The 23391-nt window shown below is 33.1% G+C and overlaps 1 protein-coding gene and 1 long non-coding RNA gene across 2 annotated transcripts in view; one reads left to right on the top strand and one right to left on the bottom strand.

Annotated features, from left to right (window-relative positions):
- LOC132697919 (uncharacterized) overlaps positions 1-2787 on the bottom strand; it is a 136949-nt gene extending 134162 nt beyond the window's left edge. Inside the window, exon 1 of the long non-coding RNA XR_009618321.1 lies at positions 2650-2787. This is a non-coding gene — a long non-coding RNA (uncharacterized LOC132697919). The remainder of the gene's footprint in view (positions 1-2649) is intronic.
- Positions 1-23391, top strand: part of LOC132697914 (protein apterous) — a 251214-nt gene that overhangs the window by 10245 nt on the left and 217578 nt on the right. The window lies entirely within an intron of this gene.

Raw genomic sequence — 23391 nt, 5'->3', positions numbered from 1 at the left:
CGGTTCAGCCCAGAAAATACCTGCGTTATACAGATAGATAATATTATTTTAAGTACTTACTTATTTGAAGATTAGAATAAAGGTTTTGAATTAATTTTTAAAATAGGTAATAAAAACTGAATGGAAAAATGTTGTTATTATGAATAACGCTTCCTATCATTCTCGCAAAAGAAGCCAAAAAATTGCTCGAAAAGATATTTTCTTTGACGACTGCTATTTGACATCAGAGCTGCTAGAAGTTGCCCAGGGATACAGAAATAATGAGTAGGACATTCATAAAGTTGAAGAAATAGCGCCGTATTATACTTTAATAATATTATTATAACATAATACATATTTCTATGTGCAGAAATCACCCACAGATAAAAGTTATGTATTTTTTAAGGAAACGCCCTGTATATTATACACTGAATAAAATCTCCCGGCAATTCTGTATATTTCCTGTTTTTGGGATATATCGATCGCCTATCGATATATTTGGAATCTTTGAAAAATTTCAACAAACAACCAGCTTAGCCAAAAAAAAGAGAACATTTCTATTTATCCTGCACATACCTGTATCCTATACCTAAATTCATTAGTTTTCGAAGTGTTTGTTAACTTTAATTATTAACATTGAAAAATATTCTAGAATTAATTTAAGTAGGTATAATATAGTATATGTAGGTAATTAATTTTACAAAGTATTTTTTCGATTAGTCGCCCATTTTCTTCAATATATCTAGTGAATGTTCTCTGTAATTGATAGATTCTTTTATTATTTGAACTTCTGTTTTGCTCAAGTTTTTTAGATGCTCTCTGTTTTGGATGGTATTGATGTATTTGCATCCATCGACGTTAGGTCAGGCCCGTTGGGTGGCCATTTTATTGTTCCATCTTTTCCAATCGGTTATTTAATTAGTCTTTAACAAATACTACACAATGAGTTGTTCCAATGGGAGCTCATTCGTATGGTTCTCTAATTCGTTTTGAAGAAAATTTGGATAAATATTAACGAAGAAATGAGAACCTATGATCCCGCTGTCTGTTTTTTTTTATTTATTATACCCGCTGGTTGAAAATGGTGAATCGAAGGGTCAAAAAAAAATTCTTTAAAGAAAATAACTTTAAGTTTGGGAAATTGAATCTTTTCATTATCACTTTTTTACCGGACACTTTTTAAAATTTTGAATTAATTCGATAAATCGCGTAGTCTTCGATAAAATCAAACTTTAACGACTCAATGCACGCAGTTCAGTCAGATGGCGACGCAATCGTGGACAAATGAGACCTATAATAAATGTCAAAAGCTTCGGAAGCATTTTGGCGTTGTTTTCATATTTGTAAGTCTGAAAAAGTGACGGGGAAATGACAAATTCACCAATTTTGAAATGCCACACATTGTTTGCATGTTATATGCAAATTAATTACAATAGGCGGCCAAAGCAAAGCATGTTTCAGAGGCTTTACATCAAATTGGGTAAAACGGAACTCCATGTATTTTATTACGCTTGTTTATGAGCTTTTCAAAGATATGAGAGCTATTCGAAACTCAAATATGAAATTGAAATAAAAAATAACATTCACATTCAATTTTAAACTTTTTTCATATAAAAAAGTGTCTACTTTACCTATCGAACAGTGATAACATATGGTAATTACTGTTTGAAATGCTGTGCCCCTACGGTTTATGTCAATAAGCTTATTTCAAACTAACAATAAGGCGTTTAAAACACTTGCACACTATTCTGGTAAAAAAAACTAACGAGTTTGGTTTTTGTGTCTAAACAAGGAAATCCAAAATTCAAAATCACCCTCCCTTGCATCTGGAAATCTAAAAATTCGTAGCCTTGGGAAACGAAAGCTGGAACTTTAAAAACGGGACACGCTGTACATTCTATTGTAATTTTAAAAATCTACACCTTTCATATAATTTAGATTTACCGTTTTCATGAATGTTGCTTTTCTATTGTTTATTTACATTTATTTTTTGGTAAACCTCACATTGATAAAACTGTTTCCTTGGTGTCGACCCAAAATCCTTCTAGTCTGAGAGTTGAATGAATTTAAGTTTCGAAATGGATTAAAAATTAGGAAATTTCAAATACAAGGTATTATTTTAAGCATTGGGTTACAATATAGCCCTTTTGCGATAAAACTAGCAAACATTTGTATGTATTATGGTTTACGCATCTTTGATAAGCATCGTATAAAGCATAGTGGCAGCAAATATTCACAAATAATACTTATGTTGAATATATGGTAAGTTAAGTTGATAAAATACAAATGATGTTCCAGTATAATTACACTACGAACGGTACTACATTATAACTTGCGCCTCTCCACTGATTCTTTATAAAACTCCCAGTCCGACGCTCGAAGTAAAAGTAATTGCGGTCTTTGAGCCTAAACTAAATATTTGTTTTGCTAAATTATAGCGTTTGTATTAACCAACAATATTGCAGGTGTTAATTAGAGTGACATTAAAACAAGCAACAGTAATTTTATCACGAGAACGATATACAACTTTAAAAGAACTCGCAAAATAACGCTTCATCATATGTTTATAGGTTAGGTCTGTCCGCATGATGCAATTCACAGCGAAACTAGTAGTTTCGGGCAATCTCGCGAAATATTGTTTTAAATGGCACTTAACTGATAGGTACTTACTTTGAAATATATTCAGTGCGCGTTTCATTTCTCGAAAATCACTCACTAATAAAACGTTAATAAAATCAACAACAGCACAACGCGAAACTAATTGGGGATGGACTCGCTTATACAATTCTAATGACAATGGCTGTCCGCTGGCCAACTATATTCTCACAGCACGTAAACATCACAATATAATTATTGTATTCATAACATTGCGCAATCATCGCCGTCGTCGGTCGGCATGCGCGTGCGCGGACGACCACGCGTAGTATTAACGCGGGTTGCCTATGCAGACCGAGTAAAATATCCGTAAAAGCTACCCCTCACCTCAGCCCCCGCAAATACTTGTCAGTGACGTCAGCCGAAGCGCATATTGACGTATTACACGTCTCGTCTCGTCGGACTGAAACAGTAATTTTTATTGCATAAAATATTTAGAATGCAAAATAATACAAAAGGTTAGTCGTTTCTTGAACTTTAAATGTTCTATTTACGTTGAGGTATGCTTTGGGCTAGAAAATACCAGTACGTAGTAGATACAATCCTTGTATAATGAAAAACACATTCTATATAATAAATATTTTTTTGTTTACACAAAAATGGAAGGATACAAGCAAATAACAAAAAAAGTAAAGTCAGATTGTACACTTGTACATCTTATTAAAAAATACCTTTTACCTTTACTTTTACCTTTGCTTTAATGAAGTTTCTATTCTATAATTTTTCTAATATTAGAATGGAACTAGCTTGATTTATGTCTTTCACATTTATTATCTCGATGCTGTATGGCTAAATATTAAATTCAGTAAATTTCATAATCTTATTGCTATCAAAAGTTATGAAAAAATGACAAATACAAAAGATGTAAAAATGGTCGGGGCGCATAATTTAAATTTATTTTAATGTATATAGGGTGGCTCAAAAAAGCGCAATGAATAAAACGTTTTTTTTCAATGGAACGCCCCATTTTGAATTCCTTTTAAAAATCTTCAACTTTTTTTTATAAATAGTAATACATATCTAGACCTAATAGTTTTTCCAGTATTTTCAGTTTTTGAATTTGAATTAGATGCTACAGGATGTTCAAAATCAAAAAATGTATTCGGATCATTTTAAATTGAATAGTCTCGATCGTCTTACATAGCACTCCATATACATTATTATTTTTCTGGAAGATCTTGCAAAAATGGTGAAGGAGGAACAAAAAATCCAAATGTTTCGTTGAATTACGAAAAAAAATCCTCAAACGTGTGTAATTTACGATTTGCATCACTCCTTTGCAATTAACCAAGTTTTTCTGGAATTCAATTTAGTTACTCTTGGAGATTGTAGAATTGACAAAACCGGGGCACCATTGGGAGATTAATTTTTCAGTATTTTTGGAAAGTAGCTCGGAAGTTTCACTATTGATTTAACAGAACTTATCACAAGAGCAAAGTGGAGGCCACAAAACGGCAAATGAACAAAGAGAATATTAGGGTGGAGACCTCGAGTGGATAAAAGAGGTATAGAGAGAAGATCGACGATTTTAGGAGAATAAGTACAAATTGAATGCAGACAGCAAAGAATAGGAGAGAATGAAAAAACCTGGAGGAGTCCTACGTTCGAGAATGGACAAGACAAGAAGGCTGGTGATGATGATGATCACGAACCACTCCAATATTCCCGAATTTTTAATTTTGTAAATGTAAATAAATATCTTGCGTCCTCATTGCTGCATATGTTATAACTCCTGATATCCAAAATTGAATTTTTCTCTTTGACGGATCTCAAATGTTGAGAGATTTTAGGACCAGTGGTAAAACCGGTTTTCACGTTATATTTCTTAGGAAATTTTGAAATTTGGTCAGTGAGCTTTTGAATCAAAATAAGGTGGCACGTGTGGGAGTGCTTTTGGATTTTTCTTTGGGTGGTTCTGGTGGAGTGGATTGTGTTGTGGAGGAATCCAGAAGATTTGTAAATAGTATCAGCTTTGTTAGGTCTGCAGAGCTACTTAAAAAATGTTTTAGATCACCCGTGCACTACACAGAAAGCGCAAAATATTTGTAAAACTGAATCGCCGGTTGCTAGTGCAAAAAGAAAATTTATTGCCGGAAATTGTTGACTTGGTAATATTCAATATCGCGGCATTTCGCTTGACATTTTTGCTACTAATTCTACGCCGTTACAACTTTGATATATAACACGTGTATGTGGGCAGCTTATACGTTACGCGTTAAACGTTATTAATTGCGCTTTTTCCAAAAATAGCTTGTTTCTTATTTGAGGCGGATTCGCCAACAAAATTGTTGATGAATCGTAGTAATTTTATCTTATTCATAACCGTCAAATTAACAATTTGAGAACAATAAATAACTTGCCACTCTAGTAGAAGTTTATTTTCTGTCCTCGTTTCACAGACTTTCTTCTGGTTTAACTCAAGTTGACGTTCCGTAATGACAGGTTTTTCGGTTGCATTTATTTCCGTCAAATTTCAGACTTTCTCTTCAAATTTTAAAAGCTTTCGCATAACCTCTTGTCTGCTGTGAATACTTTTTAATTCGTTAATATTTAAACCTACTTGAAAGTCAGTGGTGGTGGAAAAGTGGTGGTGTCCGTTTGATTTAGAGCTGCTGCTAAAATCCACTTCTTGGACAAAGATTTGCTGTCCGCTACCATCCAAGTCACCTCGTTTCTTGGTGAACATTGTAAATCGATGTGTATTTCGTAGATATTTTGTATTTGTTTCCTTTCGGGAATCATGGCCTGTAATTCAGACATTTTTTTTTGTTTTTATTGATACACTCGTTTTCTACGTGTTCACCACAGTTGGATTATGATCAAGATAAGGCCTGTAAAATCTTTTTTACTAATCATTTTTGAATTGCCCAGTAAGTTTTTTAAATTCAATAACATCACTTTCATTGCAAAATTATGAACAACCTGTGCCCGCAGAGTCCATACTTTTTCTAACCTTTTTAAATAAGCACTCTACTGGAACATTCGTCTGAAGCTCCTGAGTAATTTCTTGGTCAAAAAAAAAGAAACCTTAAGCTTTAGCTGCCGTTTGTTCCTCTACAAAATGTTAAAAATTTTATGCGTCAAGCTGTATCTATTTATTCTTAAATATATATTGTATCCCAACATATTTTCTTACTTTAAGTATTATTCATTTGTGTTATTAATTTAATTAAATAGGATCAAGTTAAGTTTTCAGACCCTTGTCAAACTCATATTTTTTTCTTCCAATATATCTTTTCTTTTTTCTTGCCCAGGTTTACTAACCAAGAACGCTGCCGTGTTCTTAATTCTTTGTCTATTTTCAATCAATGGTCAAACATCGCTCGACTGTTTCGTCAGTACCACGTCCTCTTTAGACTCTCCCAAACTGGTCGGTGCAAATTGCACGCTCGTGGGAACGACAGAACTCTTCGAGGATGGCAACGTTATAGCCAGAACTGTGGACCTGCTTGTGTCCGGCATAACCATCGACTGTCTTGCCAATATTATACTCGAGAACGCGACCATCGTGACTTCGCTGATTCTCCAGTAGTAAGCGAACCAGAGGAAGACGACGAAAAAATGGACTCCTTTCACCACTGCAATCGGAACGCCAATTCTCGATTGAAGAGGATCCCGAACGTTCCTGTGTTTCACGTAATGTTGGCACGTCAAAGTCAGGTCCAACACGTTGGTAGCGGTGATGGAGCAGACGGCGTAGATCACGGCCAATTTCTTGTGCCTGAAGATGATCGCCTGGAAATACTCCAACGCGACGAATACGGTGAACACGCCTAAAACGATGTTGGTCACTCCGAACATTCTCAGATTCGGTTTGTTGACCATGACGGACCCGATGGTGATTTTGATGAGCGACGAGAACGTTGATATTAGGTTTAGCGCCTGCAGGCATCGTCTGACGTAGCGTTTGGGATATCTGGGTCTATCCAATTGCGAAAATCTCGTGATCATTGGTGCGAAGCTGAGGCTTCACTCAGTGTGGTTAATGGTTGATGTCATTTTGACATGTCGAGCCCTCATTGCTGTCATCATTTAGTTACGTCGTAATAAATTAAAATATACCTACACAAGACGTGAAATGGAGAGGTTTGAAATTCTACTCCTGGGTTTTGTATATTCTATGGGTGCTTTTGGTCTGGCCTGGCGCGCCCTCTACTTTTAATTCTGATTAACTTTTCTTTTTCTGCTTGATAAACCCATGTAGTCATATAATACATATATAGAGGCCTTGCCTAGGCTGATAGTATAATAAGTACTTTTTTTAAAACTTCTGGATTCCTCCTGCGTCAGTTTTTGTTGACTCGAACTAGCTAACGTGTCGCCAGTCATCCTGCTGGCTTCTTCAGAGCTTCACTGAAACTGGCTCGCATTTTACTCTGTACCTGCTTTTATATTGTTTGAGGGGGGCGGCGCTAAATGAGGGATGACTGAATCCCATATTGGTAACATAAATATTTAATGCCATGCCTAGACATTCCTTATATTTGAGAAAACTATATAGATGTGTAGTACCTAAAAAAATAAATATTACGCTTTGCCACAAGGCTCAGTTTCGGGGCCCTTATTGTACATCATATATTACTGCTATTAGCAAGCAACGGTAGTTCAGTTAAAATGCTTGATGTAGTCATCGCAGACAGAAAAGAGTCATACTCCTCTCAATGTTGGTGAATTGAAAGCAAAATTTAGTATTGAACTTTTCATTGTAAGCCGACTAAGAAGGTGGACTGATGATAAGTTACCTCATTATAGTGTATTATGCATTCTAATTTAAGTTATATCTTCAGACTTCATATCTTAAGGTTAAAAATTGTGTTAATTGTTTCTATTTTATAGCCGAATTTTAAAAAAAGCTATTGCAATACATATCATTCTTCATAGGTATTTGCTTAATACCCACCGCTAGATTTTGTTTTTTTTTTTAAATATTTAATGGTCCGTATTTTCAATGTTGTTGTTATTGTTTGCTACCTCTTTAGTTTTTATTCGACAGTAATAGGTTCTCTATTTAGTAAAAATATGAGAAAATGGCCAAATTTACATACGGCGGTAGAGATTCGATAGTCAGTTATTTACGTGAAACACATTGTCCTAGACATTAGTGATAGGTTAGGTCGACGTGATATTTCAGCCATGTTGAAATTTAGCTAAACAAAAACTCACGCACAGAATTTTGTTATTTTAAACTTTTGGTTAGAGTAAGGGAATTGTATATACAAATAAGCTTATAACGCTTAGTTTTTGTTCCTTGTTATATATTATATCAAATATCAAATGAAATCAAAATCCTTTAAATCACTATATTTAATTTCTAAAAATTTGAAATTATATATATTATACATTTTGGTATTGTAATAAACATTTGTGTGTTTTATTTTAATAAATTATAAAAAGTTTGTTTATAGTGTTTTATTTAATTAAAAAAAAAGAAAATTGAACAAATTTTTAATTTTGGTACTGCAATAAATCTAATAAATCAAAAATATCTACGATAAATACAAATACAGCGTGACTCAAACTCAGTGTTCAGAAATAATGAATATAATTATATATAAATAGTTATGATTAAAACTTTCAAATTTATATTGATAAAAAATGTGTTCTCTCTTGGCTCAAGCTAATAAAAATAACTCCTATAAAACTCAAACTAATTTAATAATATGCTATGTCGGAATATTCGGTATTAATTTCTGTTGAAGGACTTGCAGTTGCTAAATTAACGGTAAAATCAAAAATAGTGTAGTATAAATTGAAGCGGAATTATGGAACATTTGAAAAAAGAAAAATCCAGTCTCTTGAGGATAGTAAAACTACTATCCTTCAGAATCTTGAGTAGCTTGTTCTACTGTCCTTCAATTGCGCTAAAAGCCAAGATGATATACTTCGGGATAAAGTGTATCAGGCAATATTTGCGATGCAGTAGGCGTTTTAGCGACGGGAACCGACCACAAGTTATTATTTCACAAAATCTATTGTACATTTTAAAATAACGGCGGAGGCAGGTTATTTTCCGAAAAGTTTTAACCTCGAAGGCCCGCGGGACGTGAACATCTATTTATCACGCTTCCGCCGAAAGTGTGGGCATCGTATTTTTATGGCATATTCTCTCATGTGAAATAGCCGTGTTCGAGCAGCTTTCCTGACTCGACCCGTACTCGATTTTAATCGGTTTACCTGTTAATCTACACCAATCCGTATGGCGAGGGTCAACAGCATCTCACAATATGCAATCTCGTCGCCGCGTCGTGACTTTTTTAATACCTGACATCTCGAGGTGAGACCGGCAGCGACGCGAAGATTGCCCGATTTTAATGTAAAAAGTAAACAGTGCGATAAAATCTACGTTTATTAAAAAACAAATGGAAAAATCTACGTGTTGCTTGGTGACGAAAACGCCTGCGTATTCCTCGAAGTGCCCGTTGTTGTGAATGTTGGTTGGTTGGTCTTAGTGGGTCTTACGTTGTTCCGCGTGGATCTCACCTTTGCCTTCATATTTTTGGTGCCTATAAGTTTCGGATGTGAGCAATCATTATGTATATTTATTTATTTATGTATTTGTTTATAAACAAGTCTTTCCTACAGACAGACGCAGCTGTCCAGTCAAAGGAAAACATAAAATGTCACAAAAAAGAGATACTTTGTCAGTGGACTAGTCTTAATGTTTTTTTACCATCTAAATCTAATTAAGAAATAATTACAGGTTTTACAGCTAATTGAAGAGCAAATAGGTCAAGATCCGGAAACGCATTTGCTACCCTGTTATAATTACGGGTACATCTGATAATTTTAGAGCTAGGAGAGTGGTCTCAATGATATCTAGATACAGCGAACGTTTGCCTGTTTCAAAGAATGTAAAATATATTTAAAATATTTTAAAATATATTAAGTCTTTTTGCATAGTCCAATGTGATACCTTGGGCCTTTACACAGTCCGAAAAGGTCAGTTTGTAGTTAAAGTCTGTTCATAGATATAAGAAAGTGACTAACTGATACGAATTAAGGAAAGACCCGGGCAAGCTGTCAGAATGAAATATGGCCGAACAGGTCCGTACTTTGCTTAGAATTTAATTATTTGGGGTTTTGTTAGGAAAGATACTAAACAATATTTATTTATTTATGTATGTATTTATGTTTAAACCTAAAGTAAAATTACAAATTATTTTTATTGCCTACTTAAATTACTTAAAATTATTCACATAATATATCAGTATCACTAATTATTATTTGTTCTATATATTTGCAATATGGATATACGATTGTTCTGCTTGAAAAACATTATTACGACGAATGGCAGATTTCAGTTGGTGCCAAACATGTTCAATGGGATTAAATATACAGTGGTAAGGTGGAAGTCTTAAAACTGTATGCCATAGATTTTTGCATAATTATCACAGACGTATTCCTTTTGTAGGATCAAGTTTTGTAGAACCTCAATTCATTGCTTTTTGGTATAATCTTCGTGAAAATAAATGTCGTTATTATACATGTAGTTTTGGACTGTTGCTTCTGTGTCACATGAGGAAGGGGTTTTAGTCAACTGTCTACTGCGATAACTTGCATTGTCCATTACAATGACGCCATTAGAAGGAATGTTTGGAACTACTTTGTTTTTAAACCAACTTTCAAATAAATCAGCCATGGTGTCTTCATGATAATTCAGAAAAGAATCTTTAAAATTAAAAATGTCACCTGCAAATCAACCTTGCGAATAATCATTTATTTGCAATTTTATTATTTCCTATAACCCTATATATATTTTTTAATATGATTGCAAAACGCATATATTTAATTTGTATACATCTATATATCCATACGTACCATATAAAATCTTCTTTTATTCTCAATTTCGAAGTATATTGTTTGGTTTCCATTATATTTATAATTTTTGAATTGTAATTAGATTCCTTATGGTTATTTTGGTGTATTGGAGTCGAATCTACCTGGCAGACGTGCAGACGTGTCTCTCCCATCCGGGACACCTTCTAAGATTCCTTTCAAAATACCACAAATCGGGACAGTTTTAAATTTTTCGGAGATCTTCATAAAACTCGGGGGACCACCGGGGGGCGCTGCTATAGGGTTACTTAGACAGATGTTACCCAAGATAAGAATAATACGTTACGAGCAAGGAAATGCATCATAGGCATGAAATAGGATTTTGGCTACCTGACACGATTGTTTGGCACGTCTGGGGCACTATAATGTGTCGAGTGTCGAGTTCAAACAATGACTCGAAGTGTGCGCAGTGGGAAAGAATTTAAATCAATCGAATTTATTTTATTTTTTCTATAATATTCTCAACGATCCGTCACTTCCGGTTCAACATGTCAGTTTGCTTATTTCAAATGGAACATTGCGCATATTATTACATTTTGAGATTCGGTGCGAAATCCCAAGTATATTTAGTGTAAAATGTCCTATACCTACATCTAACCGTTTTTGGAAAATTTGACAATAAAAAAAATTGTTCTTCCAGCTTAACCAACTTGAAAATTGCTTGTTTTTTTATTTTTTGCTATTCTCGATATCTCCATATTTGGCGTTGAATTTGTTGAGAGTCCAATTCGGCAAGAGCTGTCCGACAACAAACAAATCTTCTCTGGTATTCACTGGAGAAGAACAAACTTTACTTTTGAAAGTATAATCCAATAAAAATCCAACCCACTAATCTAGCGATCTTCAACAACTCGAGATAGTTCCGGAAAAACCACATGAGAAATACAGCCTAATTTTGGAAAACCTGTATAAAATTGGATAACAACAATTACAAAAACGTCAACTTAAGCGTGCTTTTTAATATTTTGCCAAATTTGGGGACCAAATTTGGCAAAAATTACAGAAATATTTCAATAAGAGGTGTACTATATTACACATAAAATATGTTTAGAATTTCCCACAGAATCTCAAAATGTAATAATATACTGAAGTATATTTAATCCCAAAAATTGAAAAGCGTTTCTGAATTACATCTAATTAGACTTTTAATGTACGGGTTGGGTCTGGTTGGTACAAATAAATATAACTAAATGCAAACTATTTCTATATTGAAAACTGTTTTGTTGGGAAACGAATATTTTATTTGTTGTTAATTTTCTATACAGTAATTTTTTAATGTTTCGGTGTCTCATCGTGCTAGACTTCGCATTTTAATCATTTGCATCCACTTAATAAATATATTATTTTCATAATTTTTATTTTCCTTTTTTGTTCTTTTTACATCTTATTTTTTATCGTTTTGAATTTTTTATTTTGCCACTTTTTCTCATCTTATGCTTCTTTTCAGCGCCCTTTCGCGTTTTGCATTTTTAGTGCTTTTAGCATCAAAGTTAAATTTAAAAAAAATCCCAGCTATTTTCGTTTTAAAAGAAGTATGTTGCAATTTTTAGAGGACAAAGTTTTTTTAGAGAAGTTAAATTTTGAATATCTAGCTAACAATTAATAATCATATAGCAACACAAAATTAATCTTCACTTGTGACAAATAGCTTATTAGAAAACTTAAGTTTCTTTTTAACTGAAATTATCTGTTACTTTTGATTTTCTCCGATTGACAATATCTTTTACATATAAGTACAAATTCCTGCTCCAATATTGATAAAATATGTTCCGCTTTATCAAAATGGTAACCTGTTTTTATATCTTTTTTAGTTTTTTTTTTTTTGTTTGAAGAGATGTCTATACCAAGAAAAGAGGTTTTCTCAGAGTTAAGAAAACAATAAAAATTGACTTTTCTCTAAATTTTATTGTATAATTTTTATACGTGTATAAATCAAAAAATATTTTTTAAGTGCGAAGAACGAAAAAATAATTGAAAATAAAGAATACTATAACCAATTATTTCAGGTGTGCTCATGAAAAAAAAAATTTAATGTCGTTTTTTTGAGACACCCTGTATGATATCGATTTTGGATGGTATTCAAAATCTTTGCTGAAACATTATCCATCTGATATTATTTGCACTCCTACGATTTTGTTTATTTACAGTAAAATGTAAACCAAATGTCCCTTCTTCACTAAAGAGCATTTGACGATGAAAAAAAATGGTTTTGAGTTGCACATTTCCATGCTAGTTTCACAAAAGTGTATTGGTGCGGATAATACTTTTACAAATTTTTTCTCCATTTTCTTTCTAGGCATTTTGCTTTAAAAAAATCACAAACCTCTGCTTTAGTTCTCAGTAAAAATTAAAATTTAAATTCTCTGGGTTTCATTTAGATATTTACTTTCTCTACTTCTGTTTTTTATTCTTGTGCTCATTAGAATTGAGAGTTGGGTATGTGAAAAAGGATTTACAAAAATGGTTTTAAAAAACGAACTTGGTGTCGACATCTTTTTGATCCGCCCCGTATATTTCCACATTTTTCTTGAAATCCTGATTTTTTAAAATTTTATTCACCATATTTGATGCCTTAAAAATGGATATAAAATATTGTTAAAATTCGAATTACCTTTTATTTGGTAGATTCGACGTTTAGACCGCTGCGATGCGCTTGATTTTTCAAAATTTTCTAAAAAAACACCCGTGTACCGCACGATAACGTTACAAGCAACATTTCCCACGATTGTGCCATAGACGAGCGTCCTTAAATCACATCTAAAATTATCTGATTAGCATTTCTGAACGGGAATGAACAGTAGTTTATTAATTTACGTAATTTATAGTCAATATTATTAACAGGTTTGCTTCATTAAGGCTGTCCGTACCTTGCCACGTATATATTGTTGGGCTTTTCTTATTGGGAGATAAAATTCAAATCTAAGCTCTCGATATTTCATTTCGCGAAATTGTGCTGACAGATGGCGGCAATTAGGCTCGCAATAAGCACACGATCCGGATTTGGGTGCTGCTAATGACTAGAAAAGAAAAGATCCCAACAAGTGGAACTGTAGCCCTATACCGAAACGCCAATTTTTCACCCAACCCGATCGCACAGGACACACTTTTGATTTATGAAAACCAAGTTTAAATAAAATAGTCCAAAAAATGGAAATACGAATATGGGCCGTTTTTAATGATTATTGATTGGCAAAGCATTGTTGACACATTCAACGACCGAACGTGTATTAAATTGCATTGTTTCAAAAATACCGTTATTTTTTTAAGAGCACGTTTTCACTGGTAAAATAAGCGGCTAATTGGGACTTGATTAAATCCAAATTATTACCCCAAATGACGATCCTATCCCATTTTTCGAGATTGAAATAAAATTTGTTTAATTGCACGCCACTGGGTCTCCTTGAGAAAAACAAACGGATCTACTGAGTTTCACCAAAAAATATAAATAATAAAAACCGAAAACTAATTGATTTTATATAAAAATCAGCAACCAAAGCGATATTTGTTGTTATGATTTTTTTAAATTAAAAATGTATACAAACTTACGAAAGTTCCAAGGACTTTGACAAAAATGTTTCATTGTTTATTTGATGTATTTATTTTATCTTTATCTTTATCTGTATCTTTAAAACCAAGCAACTTTGGGCACCTTTTTTTCCATTAAATATGAATAGATGTCACAAAATGCCAAAAAAAAATTAATGCATCGCCATAGTCAGGTGAAACTGGCAAGAAAATCTACATTCCACAACAATCTGTTAAGTTATTTTTTTTTAAATTTGCCTTTTTACGATTACAATAATTATAAGCTGAAATCACAAATATAAATTTATAGAGATTTGAGCGTTACAGTGACTGCGTAGTGATATCCCTGATAGATAATCTTTGCAGAACCACGGAAAAAAATCTGAAATAATCGACAAGTTCCCTTTTATTAAATACACCATGTATATTCTTTCTTGAGATGACAGTCCTTTCTAACCTGATTTCAAAAAAAAATAAGTCGTCACTATTTGGTGTAACCGTTTTCGAAATAACTTGAGTTTATTATTCAAAAGCAGAATTAATCAACATCAACATTGCCTTGGAAAAGAATCACCAAGTTGGTTTTTACATCTCCATTGTTTCAAAATTTATGAAGCAATTATTATTTTGAGCTACTGTTTTTGATGTTGATTATTATCATTTTTGAATATTAAACACGAGTTTCTTCAAAATCTAATAAAAAAATATATATACAGATCGTTGTGTTAAGTGAAAGACAAAAGATAATCGAGTAAAAGTCATACAATTTTTATATAAACTTTGTTTGCGGTATGCAATATAATAAATGTGTTATATTCCCAAATAATTGTCTACGAAACATTTTGAAAAATAGTTTGAGGTTGAGTTAATCACAAAAACCTCTTCTCGAAACCCACGGTTTTATTTTATAATGAAAATGGCATTGAAAAACAACGGCAACTCCAAGCAGCCACGCAGCCAACGCTGGGAAATCTGTGATCTATTACTCCGTCAATTAGCACTTTGGCGGTTATAACTCACAGTTTTATATACGAGGTGGCGCACGATTATTGCGTGTAAGTTATAAATTAGAGCAAAAATACGACCGAAGTCTGTTATATTTGTCGTATGTAAATTACATTCGACGGAGAATAGTTCTCGTTCAACTTTTAACTTCACCTGCTTCGCATGGCGAAGAGTTACGGTCCGATATCTCGATACAACTGACGCACCCCGCTGGCTTACATATGTTCTTAATGGCGGCTCGCCAGTTTGATTCGGACAAAGGATCCTTTAGAAAAAATTTTTATGCTCTTAACAAATATTTAACTCTATAAAAGGTTAGGATGAGGGTGGCTGATGTCTCGGTTTTCCGCTGCGACCATATCCGGTTCCCAGTTTTCAGGATCTGATTTTTCCGACGGCCAAAGAGCTGCACAATATGTGTTTTGCCGTTTGCTCCTCCATGGACAAGGTGGTCCAAGCTCGAGGGGCCTCTATGGCTTTAAGCATTTTCAGCATAGTTTGCCCAAAACTAATCTGCCTGAAGTAAAAAACTGAAAACCGCATCGTGATACGTCAAGGCGTTTTTGAGCTACAGGGTGATTTTCAAAAATGTGCGATTTTAAAGACCCTCTATAACTTTTTTAATTGTAAGAATAGTTTTTGGAAAAAAACATTTTTTTTTAAGCGGGAATCTCTCTATTTTACCCGTTTTGTCTTGGAGCCTTTAGTTCCCAAGATATCACACCAAGTCATATTTCTTTATATGGGATACACAGAATTTTTCTAAAAAATCGTTTTTTTTTGCAATTTTGGATATTTATCATAGCAGGCGCTGTGCGTCGCAAGAGGTCAGGTCTGAAGACCTGAGCATCATTAGATATATAGGACCTTTATTTATTATCCAGTTTTCGGCTAACTCATTATTTAGCAAATTAGTAATGTCTCGTGCATTGTGAGGAGCTGCCGCGTCATGTTAAAAGTTATTTTGCTGAAGCGGAAAATTCTCGATAAACGAAATGCTCTTCTAGAATTTGTTGGTATCCTTCGGCATTTAAATTTCCATCACAAATATATGGCTCAATAATTTTTCCTCTGTAGATGCCTACCCATACCTTAAAACTGAACCTTCAATGATTCGCTTGTTCTACCATAATATGGAGATTTTGCTGTTTTCAGTAATAGCAGTTATCCGTTCAAATAGTTTTCCTGGCAAAATCGGGATCTTCTTGGCATTTATTTAGGTACCACTTGCAATGTACACGTCTTGGAGCAAAAATCCATACCATTTAATAAAAATGGGTGAATGACAAATCGTTTGACTGGACATTTTATTAGAAAATTATTATTTTTTTAAATTGGGGTATTCATTTTTGGGCACACAAATACACATATTGGTTCATATTTCCTTCAATGAAATGCATATTGCCTACTACTGCATATTGATATTTTTCCATTGGATCCAAATAAGTATATTTTGGTCTCATCGGCAAATATTACTGAATTGCAGAAGTTCAAATATTTATCCGTATGCTCTCTAAGGAATGCCAATCTCACGCATCTATTTCATCGCCTAACACATTTCTGATACAACTGTTCGTCGATCATTTAGGTTAGTGCAAGATGGGTTCCTAAAAACCTTTCGGCTATTCAAAAACAACGCCGTGTCGAGTGTGCGCGGTCTTTTTTGGAACTCTGTGCGTCGAAACCGAAGCCTGTGATGGTTCGCTATTATGACCCTCTATCTATCTATCAGAGTGTGCCACTCAAAAAGAAAGATGATGACCACGATCTTTTGGGATTGTGAAGGAATTCTTGTTATAGATTTTAAAGAAACCAATACCACTGCAATGGTAAATATTACGCAACATTATTATATAAATTGCTAGACCGCATACGCGTAAATCGTCGAGGAAAATTGACCAGAGGCGTGTACGATAATGCACCTGTCCATATTGCTGGTGTTGCACAAGCTGCCATTTTAGAGTGTGGGTTCCGACAGGTAGATCATCTTCCCTTTAGTCCAGATATGGCCCCCAGTGACAATTATTTGTTTGGATATTTGAAAAAGGACTTACGTGGACGGCGGTTTAACCACGAAGTTGAGTTAAAAGAGGCTGTTTTAGCTGATTTTGCAGACAAGCAAAAAGAATATTTTCTTAAAGGGATTGAGTTGTTAATAAAGAGATGTAATAAGTGTATTGAAGTTAAGGGGGATTATATTGAAAAATAATAAAAAATTGTTACTCTACTTTGTTCCTTTCATATTCAGGCTGGGAAATTTTGGCGCTGCCCTCGTATATAAGCATGTATGTAAATGTCGTTGCCGTAAGAGGTGTATATTTGATTTAACAGTACAAAAACAGATATTCGTTGTGAGTCAAAAGCAAAAGTAAAAGAAGTAATATATTTGTTTGGTGATTAATAATAATAATATATTAAAAGTGAGTAAATAAATAAGCAATATTTATAGCTACCTACGTTTCTGAGTGAGCGAGAAATTTTTGTTTTCCTGTTTTAGATGAAAGGAGTATCGATGAGTGTCCGTTTTTTCATAATTCAGTCATCGTTATTTTATGCAATTTTTGAATAAAGCAAATATTTTTCAAATGACAAATAAGTGCTTGATTTAGATTTTTATAAGTATTACTTTTAAAATTTCAGGGTCTATCTATCTGCTTACCTATATTTCAAAAGTATATAACTTTTCTGTAAAACACGATATTTCGGATTCGATTATTCGAATTGCTTATTCGGTAAAGAAGAGAAGTTCTTCTCTGGATTACCTAGACAATCATCCAAAATGGAGGCGATTTTGGACGCAAATGTCATTTTCTTATATACGGTTAAGAAGGTAACCCAATATGTTATATTAAAAAAACAGACTTTTTTAAAAATTGTAATTAAAAAAATAGTTCATCGCATGCAGTTTTCATTTTCAAGACCGTTACGAAACGCCTTTTTTGGAAATCCCGGATTCCGGCAGACCAATTACAAAAAGAAAAAAAAACGCGGAACAATTTTGCGTCGAAGAAATTTTTCATTGGAAATCGAGCTCGTTAGAACAGATATAACGCGTATATCTCTCCCTTTACAGATGGCGGGTTGATGGCTGCCCGGCGACAGAAATATTTCCATCTCGCGATCCCGGACCTTAAAACCAGACATGCGAGTAAAATTTAAATGAAAAACTCGATGTAAATGCCGTCTGAAATAGACGTAGTTCCATTTCGAACTCGGCCGGCCGCTTATCTTGTTATTTGCAGAAAGCGGAGATTTTTTAACGCCAAGCATAACTTAAAACTAATAAGGTGAAGTCGCCTCGTCGATATTCCAACGCGATATATACAGGGTGAGCCATTTTGGAGGCGTATGCGTATGCGTATCAAAAGTATAAGAGCTGTTAAATAATAATAACAATAATAATAACAATAAATAAATAATTGTTTATTGCCAACTTATAAATACAAAAACGTATTTTTGAAGTCAGGAAGAATACAGGGTGGCCCAAATTCGAGAGACCTCTATGGCCTACAGAGTGATTCTTAAAAATGTGCTTTTCTAAAAACCCTCTATAACTTTTCCATTTGTAAAGATAGAGATTTTTATTAAAACATTTTTCGAAGATTTTTTAAGGTCAAATCTACGTGTTTCACCGATTTTGTCTTAAAGCCGTTAGTTCACGAGATATAACTCAAAGCTACATTTTTTTAAATGGAATACCCTAATTTTTAAAAAAAGTTTTCTAACAAAATTTCCTGTCAAACGATGTGCCATGCACCTATTTTTATTAAGTAGTAAAAAGATATCTGCATTTTTTAATAATTACACTAGTAGGCTGTGCTGACCTATGCAGTTTTACGGTATCTATCTATAAAGCTATAAAAAATATATAAAACTTTGAAAAGTACGCCATGATAAAATGTTATATTGAAGGTAACGAAAATCGACAGACGGCGTTAAATCTATATTTGCAAAGATATCCGGAAAGAAGGTAACCTAGTTCAAAAAAACGTCATCTACAAGAATACGGATCCTTTACAAAACCGCGTGCTAGGACGTATAGAAGCCCGGTTCTGGTAAAAATAGAAATTAACCTGAATACTTCCACCAGGACTATGGAGAGAAACACTGGAATTTGTGTCAAGAAAGTTATTTGAACGGATGACGCAACTACTTCTAGTGATGGAATATTCACCAGGTATAACTGCTATTACTGGAAGCAGCAAAAATATTATGGTGGAACAAGCGAATCAGGGAAGGTTCAGTTTTAAGGAATGGGTAGGCATCTACGGAGGAGAAATTATTAATAAAAATTATAATTTTAATTTAATTAAATTATAATTATTAAAAATCTAGATTTACTTGTCAGCTGTTCGAGTCATGTAGCTGTGATGGCCAGCATGAGTCAGAAACACAGACAAATCTGCGTGGATTTCAACTAAATATTGCAGAATAAACATGCATGGTAACGTAAGTATTTTCAATTTTTTGAATATTGGGCGGCCACATGATAAGACACTGTGAAACAGTGCAAAATAAACTATCCGGAGAGTGCTTTGCGAAATTGAACCTCGCAGTTGTCTCAGGACAAAAACCTGCGAAGACAATTTACTGCACGGGTGGTCTATACGAGGCGACCGGGTTAAAAACGTATCTAGGTAAACACCAAGGAGTTTGACCGATTACGGTTTTTTACTTCTTTTATTGGTATTGAAAATTAGAGTCTTTGTTTTATCGGAATTTAATCATGCTCAATCATGGAGAGTGTAGTGACAGCCTTTTTATTTAAATCAGTTAGATCTTTCTCCGATTCAATCAATGATGTGTCATCCGCATAGAGTATACTGCAAGCAGCATTTGTTGCAAATACTACGTCATTTATGTATATTATAACCAGAAGTGGACCAAGGATGGACCCCTGAGGCACTCCATTAGTAATGTCCAAAAAAGTAGATTCCAGTTCATTCCTAGCAACATATTGCTTTCTTCCGGCCGAATAAGATTTTAAAAGGCCTAGGGTATTTTCACGAATTCCGTTTAGACGCAGTCGAATGCCTTGGTGAAGTCGCGAATATGCAGAAACCCCTCCCTTCCGTTTGTTCTAAGTACATCTTTAGCAGTTTTGAAGTTGTTCCAAATTTCAAAAGTGTACATTTACACAGAAAATTGAAGGTGTCCATTAATCTGGACAATTTGAACAAGTCAGGCCTTGAATTTCCCCTCCCGAACATTCATTTATTATTTATAAAACCATTATCCAATCATACTGTTTTTATTTTAAAAAATGTGTGTTAAGTTTATGCTCGAATTGTTTCATGTGTATTGTTTGTCTATTTTTGATTTGGTTTTTTGTTGCGTTTTTTTCAATTTAAAATTTAAATTTAAACCAATTAATTTCAGTTTCAAGCGAAATTTTCCACCAAAATCGCCTAATTACGCCAAATTAGTAGTTTTTGAATTTTTAGTAACAAAGTTTACAAAATCGGGTAGCTATAATAATTTTTTGGTTTTGGTTCGATTAGAATATATTTATTAAAAAAAAATGAATTTTCAAATAATATGCTTGAATTTGAATGTTTTACGTAACTAATTCTGAAGAAGTTAAATTGAGCTAGTTTTTTGTAATAAAAATGTTTTTTATTATTTTATTTTTGCGTATACTTCAAATTTTGTGACCTACCTAGGGCCACCATGTGTCACAAAATTTGTCTTCCCTCTATTTCGTATTGAACCCTATTTTTTGTCCAATAATTTTTTGCTCTGTTTAGTTTTATTTTGCGATTTTCCTAAAAGAATCGAACAAACCATCCCAATTTAAATTGACATTTTTTAGTATTCACGCGAAATTTTCTGCCCAAATCAGCTGATGTTATAGTTTTTGAATTTTTGTAAGAAAATGTTAAAATCGGTTTCAAGTGGTGAAATTTTCTTCGATAGAGCAAAATTGATCATTTATGATATTACATATGGTCAACATATTACCGAAAACTTTTTCACTAACTGTTTAATATCGTAGGAAACATGAAGTTTGTGATTGATTAAATAATTTTGAAAAAATTATATTATCAATTTGAACGTACCACAAAAATGGTTTTAGTTATAAGAAAATAAAACACATCTGCATTTGGGGATAACAAAAAATTCTAAATAAGTTAAATTAATTATTAATATTTCAGTATAACTTTATTTTTGCGTATTTTTTAAAATTTAATGACTTTCGTGATATCTAGTTTAGCAAGTTTAATGTTCAAATATATTTATAATTGCGGAAACATTCGCATTCACAGTTTCCAGATATCCATCTTGCAAATCTAACTTCGAAAAAAATTTCAATTGATTTCAATATGCAAATAAATTGATTATCTAAATAAATAAATAAATAATAAAAATTCATTAAACAAAATATAAATAATAAAAATTAAATTATAAATCTTTCCAAAGCTGAACATTTTTAATCCCCCTCCACTAATGTGAAGTAAATTTAAAGTGGAAATTTTGAAAAAACGTTGAAAAAAGCGTTACACCGCGATTTGCTTTTATACAACTCTCTGCTCAGCGCCGTTGCAATACGGATGCTTGTATTATCGTTATGTGACCTATGCTGTTGACTTCCTGAACTTGAGATAACGAACGTGGTGGGTGTACAGTAAAACGATTTATACGCCATAAAAGTTGATAGCTTTCAAACCGCTGCGGTTAGTTTTAAACATGTCCAGTTTACGTAATACTACTTGCCTTAAGTATTTCTATATTTGCTGCCGTCGTTAAAAAAGACTTAGTACGGGCCATCTTTGAACGAGTCGTCTTTGTAATTTTCGTTAGTTTTGGTTAGTTCGTCATAAGACGCGTTGTAGGTCAATTTTTTTCCGCAATTTGTTAAACGTTTTGTAGCAATTGTAGGAAAAATACCTTTAAAACCTCTTTCACTTAAATGTTGATTGTTAAAATAAGGAATAATGGTGCAACCAGCAGGGTTGGACTGATTTTAATCAAGTCATTTAAATCACTGTTAAAATAATGATTTAAATTAATTGATTTTTTAAATTTAATATCATGATTTAAATGAAACTCCTATTTTTTTTCATTCTTTTTTATTCACAAGTAAAAAGTGAAACACAAATCATTTAAAAAAACAAGATAAATAATATAAAAGTATATTTTCGCTACAATTTTTTTTTTGCAATGCAATTTTTGCGAGCAAAATATTTTTTAAATTTTGAAACAAAAAACGACACATTTTAGAGTTTGTTACTCATAAATGGAAACTTGCAATAAAGCTTATACTAGAAACGAGAGAAATGAAAATGATTTAAGTGCTGAATAAAATCCATTATAATTAAAATAATAACATTTATTGCCAAAAATTCATTTTACATAAAAAATATTTTTATAGGTTGACCCTAACATAACTTACTACTACAACTACTTACTATAACTTATAACTACTTAATATTGGTTGTGAGTGCCACCTCGCCAATTATACACAAATATATTTTACTTTTCATAATTTTGCAAATTGAAAAAAGTTTTTAGATATTTTGAATTTTATTTTTACGTTTTATTTATTCGATTGTAACACTTCTAAGGTTTTCTTTAACTTTTTTTTTAGTACTTTTGTGTTAACATTGAGATTTTCAGTTTATTAGGTAATTCATTAAAATATTTTTTCTACTCCCGTCTGTAAAATACCTAATTACACACCGATATAGCGTGCGGGAAGCGTCAGATTCGTTTAATACGGATCAGAGCCATTTCGGACATTTCCGGGATTCTACCGTACGGATCTGGGAACAATCGGATGTTTTCGGAGATATTTCCCACGCTCTGAATATTGACGTTTTCAATTCTGACGATCATGTCAGTGAATGTATTCGTATTGTTTTGCGAAAATGTACCCAAAAACTAACAGTCGTAAAAAAAGTATACAGTTTATTAAAAACTCGCTCCCCTGCGCTCCGCTCGTGTCAAATAAACTCGTGAGTCAAATGCCGTTTACCGCACTTGTTGCATAATATACTATTACTGCATATTACACATAGCTTCTTTATTCAACAGCCATATGGCGGCGGCCCAAAACAATACTTTTATTACGAGTGTTCATTTGATTTTGTATATATTCATTTTTTAATTAAGCTTATTTGGTAATCAGTGGTAGGGTAAAAGTGGGATAGATGCCCCACTTTTTGTAAGTTGACTATAACTTTTTTTTTAAAGCACTATTCGAGTGAGTGAGTGTAACAACTATAGTCCTTATACTTACTATCTACTCATATCATCATTCAATGCATACCGTAGATTTGTTGATATTTTTGGCTCTAAAAAAAACTTATTGTTTGAGGATAGACGCCTACTGTATGGGGTAGTTGCCCCTGGAGTATAGATGCCCTACAATGGGATAGATGCCTCCGTAAT

This window comes from Cylas formicarius, unplaced genomic scaffold (assembly GCF_029955315.1).
Source record: "Cylas formicarius isolate icCylForm1 unplaced genomic scaffold, icCylForm1.1 PGA_scaffold_2__14_contigs__length_35257938, whole genome shotgun sequence".
Taxonomy (NCBI): domain Eukaryota; kingdom Metazoa; phylum Arthropoda; class Insecta; order Coleoptera; family Brentidae; genus Cylas; species Cylas formicarius.
The sequence above is the reverse complement of the archived record's forward strand: the minus strand, read 5'-3'. Positions and strand labels throughout refer to the sequence as shown.